Below are 20,385 nucleotides of genomic sequence, written 5' to 3'. Positions count from 1 at the left end.
AACTCAAGTCATTATACTAGATGATGGTTTAGAGGATCCATTGTCTTTTAACCAAGCAATGAAAGATGTGGACAAAGATCAATGGATTAAAGCCATGGACCTTGAAATGGAATCTATGTATTTTAATTTTGTCTGAGATCTTGTAGATCAACCTGAAGGGGTAAAACCCATCGATTGCAAATGGATCTACAAAAGGAAAAGAGACCAAGCTGGTAAGATATAGACCTACAAAGCTAGACTTGTGGCAAAAGGGTTTATCCAAAGAGAGAGGGTAGATTTTGAAGAAACCTTCTCTCCAGTTGCCATGATAAAGTCTATTAGAATACTCTTGTCTATAGCCACATTTTATGATTACGAAATATGGTAAATGGGTGTCAAGACAGCTTTTTTGAATAGCTATCTTGAAGAGAGTATCTATATGTCTCAACCAGAAGGGTTTATACAGCAGGGTCAAGAGCAAAAAGTTTGCAAGCTTAATCAATCTATTTATAGATTAAAACAAGCTTCTAGATCCTGGAATATGAGATTTAACGTTGCGATCAAATCTTATGGCTTTGAGCAAAATGTTGACGAACCCTGTGTATACAAGAAAATCATCAACAAAACTTTCGTTTTTCTAGTGTTGTATGTTAATGATATTCTAATCATTAGGAATGCGGTAGAATATCTAGCTAACGTTAAGAGATGACTAGCTTCACAATTCCAAATGAAAGATTTTGGAGAAGCACAGTATGTTCTTAGAATCTGAATAGTTCAGAATCGCAAGAATAGAACATTAGCATTATCTTAAGCATCTTATATAGACAAGATGTTGTTTAGGTATAAAATGCAACATTCCCAAAAAGGATTTTTACCTTTCAGGCATGGAATTCACCTGTCTAAGGAACAGAGTCCTAAGACACCTCAAGAGGTTAAGAAGATGAATTGAATTCCATATGCATCTGCAGTTGGGAGTTTGATGTATGCAATGTTGTGTACTCGTCTCGATATATGCTATGTCGTAGGAATCGTTAGCAGATTTCAATCCAATCCTGGTCATGATCATTGGACTGCTATTAAAAACATTCTCAAGTATCTTCAAAGAACGAGAGATTATATGCTCATGTATGGTGCTAAGGATATGATCCTTACTGGATACACTAATTCTGACTTTCAAACCGATATTGATTTGAGGAAATCAACTTCGGGGTCAGTATTCACCCTAAATGGAAGAGTAATTGTGTGGAGAAGCATCAAGCAAAGTTGTATTGTTGACTTCAGAATGGAAGCGGAGTATGTAGCTACAAGTGAAGCAGCAAAAGAAGCAGTATGTCTCAGAAAGTTCCTAACAGATCTGGAACTAGTTCCTCGTATGCACCTGCCTATCACTCTCTATTTTGACAATAGTGGAGTAGTTGCAAATTCAAAGGAACCATGAAACCATAAAAAGGGAAAGCATATCGAAGGGAAGTACCATCTCATCAGGGAGATTGTACAGCAAGGAGACGTCACCGTCACCCAGATTGTTTCACAAGACAAATTAGCTGATCCATTTATGAAGGCCCTCTCGGCTAAAATGTTCGAGGGTCACCTAATAGAACTAGGCCCATGAGTTTTGTATCATTAGGGCAAGTAGGATTATTTATGGGTATTTTAATGCCCTATTTTTTGTATTTGTACATTTTGTTCTCTCCATGTAAACTCAACATTGTATATATTTGTATATATTGATCCATTAGAGTTTTAGTCCAAGTGGGAGTATTGTTGGGTTTTATGTCTTACAACTCGCAGTTTGTAAAATGTTAAACATTTTCTATAATCAATATACTTATTAATGATTTTCATAAATTGTATGAAAGTCTAAATCCAATAAACTAAGACTCATGACTATTGTTTGTGTACTTGAACTTTATGTGGAGACAAAAGAGTGGATCAGGTTCGAGTAAATAGTCAAAATGATCTATGGTACATGAATAAGTTTGGGTACCTTATTCTGGAAACACCATTGGATGCGGCATACTCTGTAGTTGTTACAAAGAGTTGTAAAGTGCTACATACGATGTGATACTAATCCGTACATGTTATGACATGAGGAGTGAGGGCGTCCTATGCAATGAGTTTGCATAAGATCAGGACCAAGAAATAAGTCACTCTTACTTTATAACGTTGTTTACTGTATAAGACTGACTATTTCACCTAGATGACCTAGGTAACTCGATCTTAATCTTGAGCTAACTATGAACTCCTGTTTATTTGGGATTGTCCTTAGATTTGCAAAGGTGAGGATTGGCTCAACAGCACTAGCTCAATAAGACTCCCATTTCAGGGGTAAGACCAAATAGATAACTAGGGACATAGGGTGCAAGACAAAGTTCACGTATACCCGATTTAAGGATAGGAGAAAGGTTGTTCTCTCAAGTATTGAATCCAGGTCTTGAACAAGGGGCCCCACCCTCTCACTTGGTTAAGAGAGTTTGGTTTAGTGATTGGATCACAAACCAGTTGTTCATTAGAGGATCAGTAGGAACTTGAGAAATAAGACGTAATCTCGGGGGTAAAACAGATATTTGACCCAATCGTTATTACGAACAACTATGAAGGGTCGATTTGCTGATTATGGTTAAATCATTTGGACATAATATACCTACAGTGAGGGGAGTGCAACTATGGGCTTTACTGGAGTGACTCATTAGTTAACGAATAGGGATTATCTGGTCTAATGAGTTTAACCTATTAATCTCGAATCGTTGGAACTCATGATCTGTAGGTCTGCGAGGTCCCTCTACCAGCTCGTAACGGACTAGCTTTAAAATAGCGTCATAAGTTAATTTGATGTGTTCAAATTAGAATTAAAGGAATTAGTAATTATATGAGATATAACTACATATTTAATTTGAGAATTAAATGGAATAGTAGAATTTATATATTTTTATATAATTTAAATATATAAAAATGGATATGTGTAAAAATTAATTTAATATTTGATATTAAATTAATTAAGTTTTATTTAACATAATTTATGAAATTAATTTTTTTTTCAGTTTTAAAATCAAAAGGAATTTTAAAATGAAGTTTTGATTTTTGATATAAAATTGAAAAAGAGAAAAACAAAACACTAAAATGGAAAATGATGTTTTCCATTATCCATCTTCTTACTTGCTCACACAAAAAGCATTCAACTTTGTCTTGTCTCCTCCAAGCATGAGCTGCAACTCACGCAACTCTCTCCTTTGCATGTTGATATGCAATATAATGAAGAGTTTGGAGTGATTTTCGGGCATTCAATCTATAGAGAATTTTAGAGAAAATTCGGGTTGAAGAAAGGGTTATTCATCAAGATTGCTGTTGTGAGCTTTTCTTCTTCATCCCTTGATTCAAGGTTATTTTGAGTCCCACAACTCAGTCTAGAGCACCAAGAGAATAGTGGGGAAGATCTTGAGGTGGTATGCAACAAGATTCGGAGAAGATAGCAATTGGAGAAAGAGCTTTGAAGAAGTTCTACAATAGGTATGTCTTGAAACTCACTTGTTTTCTGCAGAAGCATGCTTTATATTTTGCTAAATTAGTGAATTAGAGTACTTAAATGATCCTTGTGCTTCCACTATTCTTGATACAGTCCTATATCATTTGCATGGGTGCGAGTGGCCAAATCGCCGACTCAAACCTTATACTTCGGGGACTCTTCTGATTGGAGAGATGGGAACTCAACTACACAAGACGGAATTCACTCCTTCCTTGAAGTAGGGGTAAGTAGATAAATTTCTCCCTTAAGGACTGAATCCGAAACTTGAACAATATGGTACCACACCTTCTCATGGCGATCAAAGAGCTGATGAAGAGGATGAGCTAAACAAGGAGTCTACTAGACGGGGTTCAACTAGCGGAGACTCTTGGAACAATTGGAGTAAGAAGTCCCCAAGTGAGCGTATTATGGGGGACTGTCAAGCACATCCGGCAAAGCTCGAGAAGTGTGAAGGAACTCTTAAACAAGAGTATCCATGAGCAGATGTGGATTTTTCCGATTTCATCGTGACAGAATTACCGCACATACATTCTAACAAACAGATATGTATTGTAAAACTAATTATAGGCATGCTTTAACAATTACAATACAAAAGACTGAGTAAACATACCAGTTGAAGACTATCTTTAAACGAACTCAGTCCAACGAAAGTGAATTCTCTATGCTTCTTATCACCCAGGAAACAGTCGCCTAACAGCACCACGGTCGTCTACACGATCGGCAGTGCACGAACCAACAGCAACCGGGGACGACACCACCACTTGAAGCCCTCGGTCTTCTGAGTGAGAATCCAAAGAGTGACTTTGACGGAATTGGTAGAGGGAGGAGGAAAAGACAATCGTGTAGTATGAACAAGCAAGTGGGAGATAGTAGATGACTATCGTATAGTCAGGTGCTTATCGTTTAGGAAAAGGTACACGATCGTGTAGGTTCTACTAAACGACTGTCTAGCAAATGTTAAGTGATCGTTTAGGCGCTATCGTATAGGCTCTCAACATTAAGCAATCGTATGGATTCACACTGTGAGCGAATTTTTCTTGTTGTCTCTTACAAAATGAAAACGATTTTCATTTTATTCTTCAGTTACAAGAACTGAATTCGATTTTCCCACTTTCGCATGATTCTAGAGAAATTCTCGACCAATTATCTCATAACCACCTCATTAAATAAATTATGAATATAATTATATTATATTCTTAACCTATAGTTTGATATCATATACATACTATAGTAATTTCTCCTCTAGTTGATATAAATCATATTTATATCTAATTTCCTCCAAAATAATGTATCTCATATATTTAGTCAATTATATCATATATAATTAACCAGATCAATTATATCATATATAATCGAATTCCCTCTTGTCAATTTGAACATTTCAAACTGATCCAAAAATTGATTCTCAACTTTATCCAAGCTATCAAGGGGATCTTAGGGACTTATGGCTCGAAGCTTCAACGGTACGCGAATAGTTAATTAAACTCTTTAGTCACGAGATCCACCATTCGTTAACTGCCAGTCATTCCACTAAAGACCAACAGCTGAACTCTTCTTACCACAGATATATTTCTGTGTCGATCAAATATAACCAATCATTAGTACAATGATCCTTCACAGATGCTCATAAGTACAGCTGGACCAATTTACCGTTTTGCCCCTATAGTTACATCTCACTCCTTAAGTACCACCGATTCCTCTAATGAACAACACAACATAGTCCAACTAGTTCAAGCCCTGGAATCAGCCCTTAAGAAAGCTATCTATTTACTAACCTCCACTTCAGAGAAGGGGTGAATTCCATCTTGTGTAGCTGAGTTCCCAGCCCCCAAATCAGACGAATCCCCAAAATTTTAGATTTGAGTCGGCGACATGGCCACTAGCACCCATGAAAATCAAAGGACCACCCTCAATGGTAGGAGTTCTCAACTCACTCAGGATTGAGGTCATGTTACCTATGGTCATCTTAGTGAAGTGAAGTCTCTGTCATTAACGGTGTTATATAACGAGACGTTAACACTTCGTGGTCAGGTCTTATACAAACTCTTTGTATAGGACGCCCCTGCTCGCATATCCTCTACATGAATGATCAGGATCAGACCATCTATGACAAGTCACAACACTTGTGACCATTCCACAAAGCAGGTCGCATCCGTAGCGTTATCAGGATAAGGTTTCCCTCCTATATCGATATACTACAGATCATTTTGGTTATCACTTAAGACAGAATCCACTTGTATATCACCACATACATGCTTAAGCTACATCTAGATAAATAGGGATTTTAGGTTTATTGGTTTGTGGTAAAGCAAATAAAACAAACAACTGAGAAAAATGAAGATGTGAAGTAAATATCATATATTATACATCACAAGCATTTGTACAAATTGTTTACAAACTACAGAACACGAGACTTTAGGGCATCAACCCTAACAAAGTGTTCACTCATAATGGGACTATGATGTATTGTTCATTAGAGGAATCAATGATACTTAAGGAGTTAGATATAACTACAGGGCAAAATGGTAAATTGGTTCAACTGTACTTACGAGCGATTTGTGAAGGGTCATCATACTATTGATTGGTTATATCCAATGGATACAGAAATATATTTGTAGTGTGGAGAGTGCAGCTGTCAGTCTTTAGTGGAGTGCCCGACAGCTAACGGATGGTGTATATCGTGATTAAAGTGTTTAGTCAGTCATTCACATACCGTTGGAGCTTCAAGCTACAGGTCCATAAGGTCCCCTTGGAAGCTCAATGGATTCATGTTAAAAATCAGTTTTTGGGTTAGTTTGAAATGTTCAAATTAACAAGAGAAAATTTGATTATATATGATATAATTAAATTAATTCAATTATATGTGATATAATTGATTTGATGTATTTGATACATTAATTGGAGGAATTAATATAAATATGATTTATATATAATGTCATAAAGGAGAAAAAAAACTATAGTTTAAATATTACATATGATGTGATATTAAGACTATAGGTTATAATATAATATGATAAATTAGTTATTATATTTATTTATAACAAAAACAATTATGAGATAATTATGATTGGTTATTTTTCTCTATTAATTGATTGAGTGGGAGGTTTTTATCAGTTTTAATAACTTATGAATAAAAAGGAAAATTGTTTCATGTTTTAAAAGAATGCAATTCATTTCGATCGAGTGAAGAAAATAGCTATATGATAGGCTTTGAGAGAGTGAACGATCAAGCATCGAGGCATCGAGTTTGCTAGACGACAGTTCCTCGTTACCCAACGATCGAGTACCAAGTCTATACGATAGACTTTCTCATTCTCCCACTTACTCGCTCGTATAATTCCTCCTACCCTCTACCAAATCCACACAGAGCCCACACCTCCTGGATTCTCACACCAAGAATACCAAGGTAGCCTCTTGGTAGTGTCGAGTTTGCTATTCGAGGGTCGAGGATCGAGGATCGAGTGTTACTCGATTGTGTTCGAGGATCTAACAGTTTGTGTTATTCACTGGTTGTTCGTTGCGTTCGATGCGATCGAGTTTTCTTGGACGATGGATTGGTGTTGATCAAGGGAATACGCAAAGAAGAGTTCTTCAAAAAAATGTCACTCGATTTCCTGTGTATTTAACTTAAAAGCATATTGTAATTTACTAAATGATGCATAACTGTTGTTGTTTGATTGTAAATGTGTTGTTCTTTCACAATGGGTTTGGAACGATCTACTTTCACTCAACGGTTCTATTGTTTATGAGTTTCTTCAGGTGATTAGCCCGCAGAAGTCTAAACTATTTGTTTCTTCTAACTCTCTGGTGTGTGATGTTATTTTTTGTTTTGATCCCAAGACCATTCCTTTCGATTCTGATAATCATAAGACCTATTGGGATTATGATTGAGTCTCATTTGTTTTGAATGAGGATTTTGATTGTCTTTAGTTTGTTTCTTGATGAAGTTATTTTTTAAAATTAAAAAGCCAATTAATTAAGTTATTGTTTTACGAGGATTGAGCATTTTCGGTCCAATTTGTAATACCAAACTCATTCCATTCCTATAGTTTTTAACCCAACCCTCTTTCCCACCATTTTTATGCTTCATGATCTCATTTTCATTCTGCTCTTGATTCTTCACTCATTCTAACACTCATTTGATTTTTAGTTATCATGATTACATTTTAGCCTCTAAAACAACCCTATGTATACTTTTTTTAGCAAACAGTTTAAAAATGATAGATAAAACTAACATGTGGCGGAAGAAATAAAAATCAATAAGTGCTACAATTACACTTAATTTGAATTTATAAAGCATGCTAAAATAGTTTTGCAGAAAAGAGGGTTCCATGCTAGAATATCGTTCATGAATACCCAAAATTCTTTTTCTCCTCTATGAATTTGATCTCCAAAACGCCAATAGACCACCACGAGGATCTTCTCTACTATCCTCTAATTTGGAATGAGAGGTGGAATCTCATAATTGAGGTCAATTGTTTGAGAGAAGATAAGAGTTTGGAGAGAATTTCTAGAAAAACAATTTCAGCTAGCATCAGTACCTCAATTTGATCAAATCAGATCTATTTAAGCAAGTTAATCATGCAAGCATTTTAAACTCAGGTTAATGACACGTCAAGCAGCTGATTATAAGTGGGCTTGGTATTTCAATTGGGTGAAACTACCCCAATTAAAAAGAAAAATGTTGGATAATTCCACTCAAAGTGGGATTTTCCATTTTAAAATTTAATTTTGAATTTAATTTCAATTTTCACTAAAATTAAACAATTAAAATCAAATCTAATTTTTTATTTTCAAAATTGATTTTTTTAATTTAAATAAATAATTAAACAATTTTAATTAATTAATTATTTAATAATTTAATACAAAATATTAAATTAATCAAACATCTAACTCATACATGAATCCTATTTATGTAAACCAATATTTAAGCCGATATTTAAATATTCTAATCTCTCCGATTTTGTTTAATTTAAACAAAATTAAACATTTTAATTATATCGAATATAATTAATCAAACCCTAATCCAAATTTGAACATTTCAAAATTGTTCAATTCATTATTCCAAGATATATTTTACGAGCTAGTAGAAGGATCTTATAGACCTACAGATCATGAGCTCTAACAATTTTAGATTAATTGGTTAAACTCTTTAAACCGAATTAATCAATATTCGTGAACTACCGAGACACACCACTATAGCTCGATAGTTGCACACTCCTCACTATAGATATATTTTTGTCTATTTTAACTATATAGTAAGTTAATCGTTCACAGGTCATTTATATTTACAGTTAGGTCAAAATTGTTGTTTTACCCCTGTAAATACATCTTGCTCCTTAAGCTCCCACTGATCCTCCATTTAAATAATTGATTTATAGTCCAACTTATAAGCCATAACTCTCTCGATCATGACAGGGCGAGGCCCCATTTTTCAAGACCATGAATTCGTACTTAAGAGAACAACCTATCTGCTAACCCTAAGTCGAGTAGGAGTGAATTCCATCTTGCAGAACTATGTCCCAAACTATCTATCCAGTCTTATCCCCAAAATGGGAGGCTTATTGAGCAGTGTTGTTTGCACTACTCTCACCAATGCAGATCAAAGGATAATTTTGAATAAACAGGAGTTCGTAGTTAGCTCAGGATTAAGATCAAGTTACCCTATGTCATTGAATTTGAAATAGTTAGTTTTAACAGTAAATGATCGTAATAAAGAAAAATGACTATTTCGAGGTCCGGTCTTATGCAAACGCATTGCATAGAATGCCCCACTCACATGTCTCTACATAAATAATTTTGTGATCACATCATTTGTATTAGTATACAAAATGGGCCGCAACCAATAGTGTCACTAGGATGAGATATCCGATCTCATCCATATACTTATAGACCATTTTGGTTATATACTAAACCTTGATCCTCTTTTATATCGCCTCATAAAGTTAAAATATTCATATTATAGTCATGGATTCATTTATTGGATTTTTGTAACCGAATGGAATATCAATTAATAATACTTTATTGATAAATAGAATATATTAACAATATTTACGAACTGCGAGTTTTAGGACATTCCCAACAAAAATAATATAGTCGACGTTAAAATTCTTTTCCCCACATTATTTTTAAAGATTATTAGAGATTTATTTTCATAAATATCAGAAATTTTTAATATTTTCGTATATAGGAGTTAATGGAATTTTCAGACAACAATAACCTTGTGGTGGGCAACAGGAGAGAGAAGGCGCGTTGAAAAGTTTTTTTCCCCATATTTACGAAGCATCCTTAATGTTAGAGAGAGAAAAATCATTTATTATATATTATTACTTAGTTGTCCCATTTTTAATTGGAGAGAGAAATGTATTTAATATAATTTTATTTTTCATTTAAAGCATTTCACTTATTAAACAACTGGATTTACGGGTAAATCCATGTTATGTTTAAATATACTTTGACTATAATAATAGTTCTTTTGTAAACATTCTGACCAATATATGAAATTTACTGGTATATTTGATATTTAAATTAGCGGATTCATGGTTATTTTTAAATATACATTAGAACAGTATATTATATGTTTGCAAATATTCTAACCAATTTATGAAAGATAAGTATGTTGGGATTGGTGTCCTAATTCTCCCTCCATGGTTATCTTATATAAACTTAAGCATATATATATGATATACAAGTGGATATAGCTAAATATTAAAACTATAGGTTATAAACACTATGCCAGTTGAACTACACTTTTATTGGCTATCATTTATATTTATAATAATATTAATTATTAGATAATTAATTCTTTTTCTCTAATAACCAATTGAGTGGGAGGTTATTGGTGATTTTATGGTAATCGTGAGATAAAAGGAAATTTTTTTTCCTAATTTTAGTAATATTGTAATTTCTATAACGAAGGCATAACAATTTGTTTCTGTTTATGAGTGTAATTTGTAAAGTTCATATATGATTATAATTTGGAATGATCTTTCCGCTGCTCATGGAAATTCTTGTGATCGATTTCCTTCAAAATGTACTTAGATATATGTGAAGGAACTCTTATTCAAGAGTACCTACGAACGCAAGCGGATCTTTCCAATTCATTGTAACAAAATTACCGTATATACATTCAAACATACTTTCATAATGCTAAAAGGATCAAGAAATCATACCAGATGAATATTTCTTGAGTCTGAAGCCCAAACATCTACCTCGAACAGTCACCACTCGAACAGAAGGAAACAGAGAAGACAACACCGCTCAGAGCCCTCAATATTCTTGGAGTGAGAATCCAAAGTGTGGGCTTTGTTCGGATTTGGTAAAGGGAAGGAGGAATAGCGACCGTACACAACGATCAAACAAGTGGGAGATGTGGTCATCTATCGCATAGACAATATGCTTGATCGTTTAGGTATCATGTACTAAAAGTAAGCGATCGTCTAAACGATCATCTATACGATCGTGTAGGAAAAAGGGAGAGCGATCGTCCAAAACGATCGCATAGGAAAAACTAAGCGATCGTCTATACTATCATTTAGTAAATACCGCATTATCACCGTTCAGCTCTCGGTATTTCATACGATCGTTTTGGACGATCGCATACCGCTTAGGAAAAAGGTAAACGATTGTTTAGATAATAGCGCATGATGATGAAATCGGTATGCGATCGCTTAGCAATATCATATATGTAAGCGATCGTGCAGTTCTATCGTACAGACACTGATTTTCTAAATAATGACACTATCTTCTTCACAATATTCGCGCACACCGAGATGAACACACCATCTGCTATTTATAATGCCCTCATCTGTTATTTTAACAAAGAAACGCCTTCCCATTTACTTTATAACCGTCCAATGAATGTGATCTTATCACATTCATAACTTATAAATTAATATCAAATATTAATTATAATATTTTATCTTCTACTAGATCTAATCATATTTATATCTAATTTCCTCCAAAATAATTTATCTCATACATAAAGTTAATTATATCATATTTAATTAACTTGTTCAATTATATCATATATAATCGAACTCCCTCTTGTCAATTTGAACATTTCAAATTGATCCAAAAACTGACTCTCAACTTGTATCCAAGCTACCAAGGGGACCTTATGAACCTATGGCTTAAAGCTCAAACGGTACGTGAATAGTTGACTAAACTCTTTCGTCACAATATCCACCATCCATTAACTGTCAGGAATTCCATTAAAGACCGACGGTTGAACTCTTCTTGCCATAGATATATTTCTATGTCCATTGGATATAACCAATCATTAGTACGATGAACCTTCACAGATGCTCGTAATTACAGTAGGCCAATTTATCGTTTTGCCCCTACAATTACATTTTCCTTCTTAAGTACCACTAATCCCTCTAATGAACAATACAACATAGTCCTACTATGTGTGAACACCTCTTGGGCCATAAGAAGGTACGTGGTGCCACATTTTTCAAGCCCTGGAATCAGTCCTTAAGGGAGTTATCTATCTACTTACCCCTACCTCGAGGAAGGAGTGAATTTCATCTTGTGTACTTGAGTTCCCAACTCTCAAATCAGACGAATCCCCAAAATGGTAGGTTTGAGTCAGCATTTTGGCCACTCGCACCCATGCAAATAAAAGTACCGCCCTCAATGGTAGGAGTTCCCAACTCACTCAAGATTGAGGTCATGTTACCTATGGTCATCCTAGTGAAGTGAAGTCTTAGTTATGAACGGTGTTATATAACGAGATGTTAACACTTCGTGGTCAGATCTTATACAAACTCTTTGTATAGGATGCCTCCGCTCGCATGTCCCCTACATGAATCATCAGGATCAGACCATTTGTGACAAGTCACAACACTTGTGACCATTCCACAAAGCGGGTCGCATCCGTAGCGTTACCAGGATAAGGTTTTCCTCCTATATCCATATACTATAAACCATTTTGGTTATCATTCAAGACATGATCCACTTGTATGTCATCAGATACATGCTTGAGTCACATACAGATAACTAGAGATTTTATGTTTATTGGTTTGTGGTAAAATCTAAATGTGCAAAGTCAAGTAGTGAAGTAAATATCATTTATATTATACATCACAAGTGTTCGTACAAAGTTGTTTACAAACTACTGGACACGAGACTTTAGGGCACAAACCCCAACAATATGATTGTATCATTCAAAAGTTTTGATACTCAATGGTTAATATAAATCACAATATATATCATATGTTTCATTTATATCACAGTATATATATATACACACACACACACATATAATTGAATCCTTAATTATTCTAAAGAAAATAAAAGAGGGTTTCCATCTTCATCTCTATCGTCATTCGATCATCCACCGTCATTTGAGTCGTGTTATTCGTCCGTCGTCAAGCAGAGTTGCTCATCGTCTTCTCTCCAGCTCAGTTATGACTATCAGAGTCTGTCGCATGTGCATCGCCATTCAACGTCAAGCCGAGTCGCTCATTGTTTTTTGTCTAGTCAAGTTTCGCACTGTCGTTCGTTGGAGTTCGCTCTTCGTCATCTAGTGTGGTTGCCAGTTGTCACAAACACACCTTCATAAGGGTCTCGATACGATTGTGCGGCACTCATGGCCACATGTCCGCCTCCACTAGTGATCCACTCGCCAATTTGGTCGTTGGTGGACTATTGTGAAAGTGAAGATAAAGAGGAATATAGAGAAAATGGGGGTTTTGAAAAAAAAAATGTTAAAATAAGAAATGCACGTGAATTAAAGAAACTTCATTTTTTTAAAATATCTGTATATTAATTGTAGGTTGAGGATAAAAAGATAATTTTATTCTAGTTTTTTTTGTCTAACTAAGAAACCATTTGGACATTTTTTAAAATAATAGAAAAGTTAGACAAAAGTGAAATATATAGTCTTTATTAAGTCACAAGTGTGAGCCCACGGTTATTAATGGAGGAAAAGATTAAAGAAATAAAAAGAAAAAAAAAAAAAACTAGTTTTCTAATTTGTTTCAAACCAACTTGTTATGTCTAATTTTTTTTTTTTTCCTATTTTTAAATTGTAGTCTTCTAATTAACCCGGTAATTGAAGAGAAAACAGCCACGGAACTAGATAAGACGGAACCTTTTTGATCAATTATAATAATCTACGTAAAGGACAAAAAGAAAAAAAGAAAAAATAGTCCACCCGTTCAATTCATTAGACAAACCATATTGAAAAACAATCATCATTATTTTTCATTATTTTTCCAAAATAAACTAATATAAAGTAAGTTGCGTGATCCAACGAAAAGTTTTAGTAATTTAAGCTTATATTATTTTAATATCTACTAATATTATATTACTTTTAATATATTATCCTCGGACTTTTTGAGGCATGATTAAATTTGTTTAGTTAGATATAAACAATATATCACTCTCATCACAAAAAAAATAAAAATAAAAATAAAAAATAAAAAATAAAAAATAAAAATAATTTTCACTAACGTAATTATAATTGAAGAATATGGCATCTTTTTAATCCCTATACTTCACTTTTCCCAACACAAAAAATAAAGCATTTTTTAAAAAAAAAATATTGATGATAATTTTCAGCCGAGGCACCTAGATTTTTCTCAGCCTAGAATCCATCTGACGTCAGAGGAATTGTTTAGTCGTTTGTTTCTTCTACAAAAACTCAAATCAGAGCACCAAAAACCGTCGTCTTCTTCGTTAGCAGCTTCACTTCACGTGGCTTCCCCTCACTTTCTTCTCTTCCCATTCATGGCACAGGCCACGTCATCCCCATGATTGACCTCGCCAAGCTTCTTGCTCAGCGTGGCGCTATTGTCACAATCGTTGTCACACCCAGTGATGCTGCTCGCAACCACTCCATTCTTGCTCGCGCCATTGATTTCGGCTTACAGATCCGTATGCTCCAACTTGAGTTCCCATGCAAGGAAGGTGATCTTCCAAAAGGGTGCGATAATTTCGACTTGCTACCTTCATTTCGTTCCGCTTCAAAATTCTTCAGAGCCACATTTCTCCTTTACCAACCTTCGGAAAATCTCTTCCACAAACTCAAACCTCGCCCCACCTGCATAATCTCCGATATGCATCTTCCTTGGACCTTCCAGCTTTCTCAGAAATTTCAAGTCCCAAGGCTTGTTTACAGTACTTTCAGCTGCTTCTTTCTCCTCTGTTTACGTTGTTTAATGACCAACCCTGCTCTTACAAACTCCGACTCTGACTCTGTAATTTTCTCTGACTTACCTGATCCTGTCAAGTTTCGCAGATCGGAGTTAGCAAAATCCACCGATGAAGACTTGCCAAAATTTGTATTTGAAATGATCCAAGCCGATGCGCAATCGTATGGCGTCCTTTTCAACACATTTGAGGAGATGGAGCATAAGTATGTAACAGAGTATAGAAAAACCAGAGAAAAATCGCCGGAAAAAGTGTGGTGTGTCGGCCCTGTTTCGCTTTACAACCACGACAAACTCGACTTAGCCGAAAGAGGCAACAAAACCGCAATCGATCAACACGAATGCATCAAATGGCTTGATAGGCAGCAACCATCTTCCGTTGTCTATGTCTCTTTGGGAAGTCTCTGTAATTTGGGGACAGCCCAACTCATAGAGCTAGGATTGGGATTGGAGGCATCGAACAAGCCATTCATTTGGTCTATAAGAAAAGCAAATCTCACAGAATTTCTACTAAAATGGCTAGAGGAGTATGATTTGGAAGGGAAAACCAAGGGCAGAGGCTTGGTGATTCGTGGATGGGCTCCGCAAGTTCTGATACTAACCCACTCTGCAATTGGGTGTTTTTTGACGCATTGCGGCTGAATTCGAGCATTGAAGGAATTTCTGCGGGGGTGCCAATGATTACTTGGCCGCTTTTTGGGGATCAAGTGTTCAATCATAAGCTAATGGTAGATGTTTTGAAGGTGGGTGTGAGTGTGGGGAAGGAGACACTTGTTCATTGGGGAGAGGAGGATGAGAAAAAGGTGTTGGTGAAGAGAGAAGAAGTGAGAGAAGCCATAGAAATGGTGTTGGAAGGAAATGAGAGAGAAGAGATGAGAGAGAGAAGCAAGAAGCTTGCAGAAATTGCGAAGAGGGCTGTTGAAGAAGGGGGCTCGTCTCACCGGAATATTACGCTGGTGATTGACGATATTATTGCTCATGGAGGAAGCTCCCAGAATTGAAGATGTTGATGATTTGATTTATTCTGTTTTCATTATGGCTTTTCGCTTTTGCCAAGGTAGAATTTATTGTTCACAAATTTCTATTCTTGCATATTTATTGTCATTTGAATGGGCCATTCTTGATTGGACCCAATTTAAATTATGTTTTATTTTATTATTATTATTTTTTATTTTGTTAATATTTTTTAAGGAGGAAATTAAAAGTTAAAAGTCCTTTAATTGTTTTTTTTTCTCCAAAATATTTTTTATTATCATTAAATTAAAGATAAAAATGTATTAAAAATAATAATAATAATAATAATTTTAGTCTTTCTCATTCTCTTCCTTTGTTCTTCTTCAGACCCTTTCCCATTTCTTTAACTCTCACCCCATTTCCTATTGTCCATATTTTCAACAACCTAAGCTAATTTAAGCTTTACTAAGGGCTTATAAAAGGAACAAACACATACATGAGGAAGGGAGAAAGGAACCAAAGAGACAAATTGTGAGATGGAGAGGCAGTAAAAAACAAAAGAAAAAAGAAAAACTTAACACCTATTGCAACTTCCATGGTGGAAGAAGTTGTGAGGTTGAAGAAGAAGATAAAAGAAAGAGGAAATGGTGGAATTGGTAGGGGTAAGTGGTGGTCCCACTTAATTTCTTTATTAATTTCTCTATTTTCTTGATTTATTTATTCTCTATTTATTATTTTTGTTTTTTTCACTTAATTCATTTATTCTCCAAAATCTTATTTTCAACTCAATTTGATAATTTTCATAAAATTTTATTTGAATTTTTCACCTTTCCAATAAGTTCTAAATAAAAATTCCCAATTAATTTTAATTACAAATTTTAGGTGGAGTTTCAATTGGATTTTAATTGAGTTTTGCAAACAAATATTAACATTTTTTTAATAAGAATTTTTAATAAAATAAACTTTTGTTTTTACAAATAAAGACAATTTTTTTTTAAAAAAAAATTAGGTAACAAATATGATGTTTTCAAATAGGTATTTTTAGGATGCTAATACATTCCCTACGCTCAGTGACCCCGAACCTATCTTTTGAAAAGTAGTTCATTTTCAATTCTTTTTAATGGGTGACTCATCATACCTTAAAATAATTGGTAGTGACTCCAAACCTTTCACCTTGAAAGAGACCCTTAAGGAGGGACATTGGCCGCTTTGCATCCCGATGACGTTGCGACATTGTGTAATTTAGATTTGAGAACGTAATAGGGAAGTGGTTGTTTGGATTTGGAAGCCGTCGTAAGAATGAAACATCACATATTTCTTTATTTTGTTAGTTTTCTTAATTTTAGACTATTTGGATTGATTGGAGAAAAAAATATTTTTTAAAAAAATCATTTTTATTTAAATACTCTTGATAAAAATGGATTAAAATATACTGTCAAATACTTCACCTAACTCCTAAATGATTCATTCTTTTTTAAATTAAACACTTGACATTATATTTCAAACATACCTTATATCTCTCTGCCTTTGTGTGGCTGACTGGCTAGTGGGTACAAAACCATATTCACATCTCCCCATATTTCAATTATCGCCGGGGAAGAAGCCACTTTGCATTTTGTTTGTTTCTCTCTTTAGGGAAAAATGCCTTTCAAATGTTAAGATCTTAGCCATTAAATTTTTTAGTTTTATTTCATCTTTTTCAAAATTTTACAAATTTGCTAACTCATAACCGTTTCCTCCTTACGTTTCAAAATCAATATTTTTACCTTCGATTTTTCAGGTTGCATTAATATCTATTAATTAATTTAAAAATAAAAATTGTACCCAAAACTTATAGGTACCAAAAATAAATTTATGTTATTAAATATAAATTCGGAATATTTTTTATAAATTTTCTCTCATTTATTTAAAGGTGTCAAATTGCTAATCACGTTGTAATAACCTTTATGAATAATTTTCCTATTTTATATTTGTTGTTGTGAGTTTTTTTTCTCCCTCTTGAATTTGATAACATATGGGTGGAAGAAATTGAAACTCATATATCTTATTACTAATTTAGCCATGCTCATATTAGCTGCAAAGGTTGAGAAATGCTAACAATTTTTTTGGTTTAGATTGGTATTGGTTTCTATTTAGTTCTTTAGGTTTTCTAACTTAAAATGACATATTTTGTTCTCAAAATTTAAATTTTGTTTTTATTGAAATTTTTGGTTTCAAAATATTCATTATATATATATATATAGTATATATATGTGTGTATGTATGTACATTCGTACGTATGTACATATGGTATTATGTATGTCATTTAAAATATAGACACAATAAAGTCCAATCAACATATTTTCACTAACACATCATCATTCTATTAAATCAACTAATTCAAAACTCAAGATATATTAATTAACATTTAAATTCAAATTTCTTTTCGTGTTAAAATGGCATGTTTTGTTCTTAAGATTTAAATTTTGTTTCTAATTCATCTTTGAAATTTGAAATTTTTTATTTCAAATTAATCCTTATATATATATGTATGTATATCATTTAAAATATAGACACAATAAAGTCTAGTCAACATATTTTCACTTACACATCGTCATTCTATTATATCAACTAATTTAAAACTCAAGATATATTAATTAATATCCAAATTCAAAATTCTAAAATAAAACTCATCAGTTTTAATTTAAAATTTCAAAGACGAAATAGAAATTAGCGACATATATAACCTAAATGAGAAACTATTAGTTTTCAAAGGGTAAAAATCAAATAGAATTTAAGTAGAATAATTCTCAAAACCAAAAATATAATTTGACCCAAAATTCTGTGACAGCTAGATATGGGATGCAAATTTTTAAATGCATTTTGATAATGCATCAGTGATAAATGAAATCTACTCATTTTTCAGAGGTAAAAACAAAATCATATGGGTTGTCATGTTTGACTTGTGCAACTTAAAAGGTTTAACCCATAATTTTAGTAAGTTTGAGATTGCGAAATATAAAGTGGAAAATTACATAGCTCTCTATGTATGGATCCATAGTATAAAGTTTAAAGGAACAAAAATCTATGAATATTTGTAATAGATATAACAATCAGATTAAAAAAAAAAAAAAAAAAAAATCTAAAAATATAGTACCTCTTACAAATATTTGTAAATATGGAAGTGTTTGTTAATCAACTTTTGAATTTTTTTTCTAATTTCTAATTTTGTCCTCCCTTATCTTGTTGCATACCTTCTTCTTCCCTTTTTTTTTTTTTTTTTTTTTTTTATCTTTTTTATTTTCTTTCATTTTCTCCAATTTTTTCTTTCCTTTCTTTCATTTTTTTTTTAAATTTTCTTTAATTTTTTTCTTTTTTATTTTATTTTCTTTCTTTGGTTTTTTTTTTTTTAAATTTCCTTCCTATCTCTAATTTTCTTAATTTTTTCTTTCTCTGATTTTTTTATTTTTTTTATTTTTTTCATTTTCTTTCTTTTCTTTGATTTTTTTTTCATTTTCTTTTCTTTCTCCAGTTTTTGCTTCCATCTCCCTAATCTCTGTAACGATCTGACTTTCTAAGACTTATATTAGGTCGTTACTACATGCAAGCATAAATCTCAAAACAACTCTCACATAAATTTTAACTAAAAACAAAAAAATTTCATTAAATAAATAGTTTTTGTAAAATCTACATAACTGAAAATCTTTGATCAGGGCCCCTTGAAATATAAGTCCAAAATAAATTTCATGAAGCTTTATAAATAAAATTTCAAACATCAAGATTAGAATTTAAAACAATAAAACATGAAAACATGAGTGAAAGCATGTCACTGATCCTAAGGGTACGGTCACAGATTTCTTCTGTCATTCGACGGTATGTCCTTGCTCTTACTTGAGAAAATAACGTAAGAAAGAATGAGTATAAAATACTCAATAAGTAACCCCACTACGAGAGTCAAGCTAAGCATTTATGTCCAATAAATGCTTGGTCATAAATGAAGAAGAATGGTTTGGTTTGGTTGTTCGCTATTTTTACAGAAGTTCCCTTAAAAGGTATAAAAAAAAGGATCGTACGAATGTTTGGAAAGGACAAGGAAATTAGGGACAATAAGGTGATCAGTAGCTATCATTGATAGAACTACTACTGATAACATATTATCGGTGATAAAAGTTAACACTAATAGTACGTTATCAATGATAGAAGCTACCACTAATCGCATGTTTTCGATGATAGAAGCTACCAACGATAGCATGTTATCGATGATAGAGAGTTATCACTAATAGCATGATATCAATGAGATTATTGATAGCCTGATATCAGTGAGATCATTGATAGCATGATATCAGTGAGATCATTGATAGCATCTTATCAGTAAGAAAAGCTATCACTAATAATCACGATATGAGTGATATTAGTGATATCAATGATAGAAGTTAGGCGAAATCTATAAATCAAGGTTATTTGAAAGTTCATAACTAATTATAGAAGTCTATAATTGCTAGCCTTAAGTGTTAATATTTGAAGATTGATTCTAATTGATGAAAGTTTATTAGTGATAGTGACTGATAGCTACTATCAATGATAGTCACGATAGAAGATTATTAGTTATAGCTACTGTGTTAATCTTTCAAAGTTGATAGTCATTTATGAAAGTCTATCAGTGATAGCCACTAATAATTTTTCATCATTGGTATAGCTCAATCTTTTGAAGTTGTTGGTTTTCTTCCAATGTTGATAACTACTTATAAAGTTCTATCATTGATAACTGATAGCCTTAACTGTTAATATGTA

General features: G+C 33.2%; 1 pseudogene; it reads left to right on the top strand.

Annotated features, from left to right (window-relative positions):
- The first annotated feature begins 14,166 nt into the window (after window positions 1-14,166).
- Window positions 14,167-15,901, top strand: LOC120089943 (UDP-glycosyltransferase 73C6 pseudogene; annotated as a pseudogene).
- The last annotated feature ends 4,484 nt before the right edge of the window (window positions 15,902-20,385 follow it).

This window comes from Benincasa hispida, chromosome 11 (genome assembly GCF_027475165.1).
Source record: "Benincasa hispida cultivar pf3 chromosome 11, pf3_genome.v1.1, whole genome shotgun sequence".
Lineage (NCBI taxonomy): Eukaryota > Viridiplantae > Streptophyta > Magnoliopsida > Cucurbitales > Cucurbitaceae > Benincasa > Benincasa hispida.
This window is presented reverse-complemented; position numbering and strand designations above follow the sequence as displayed.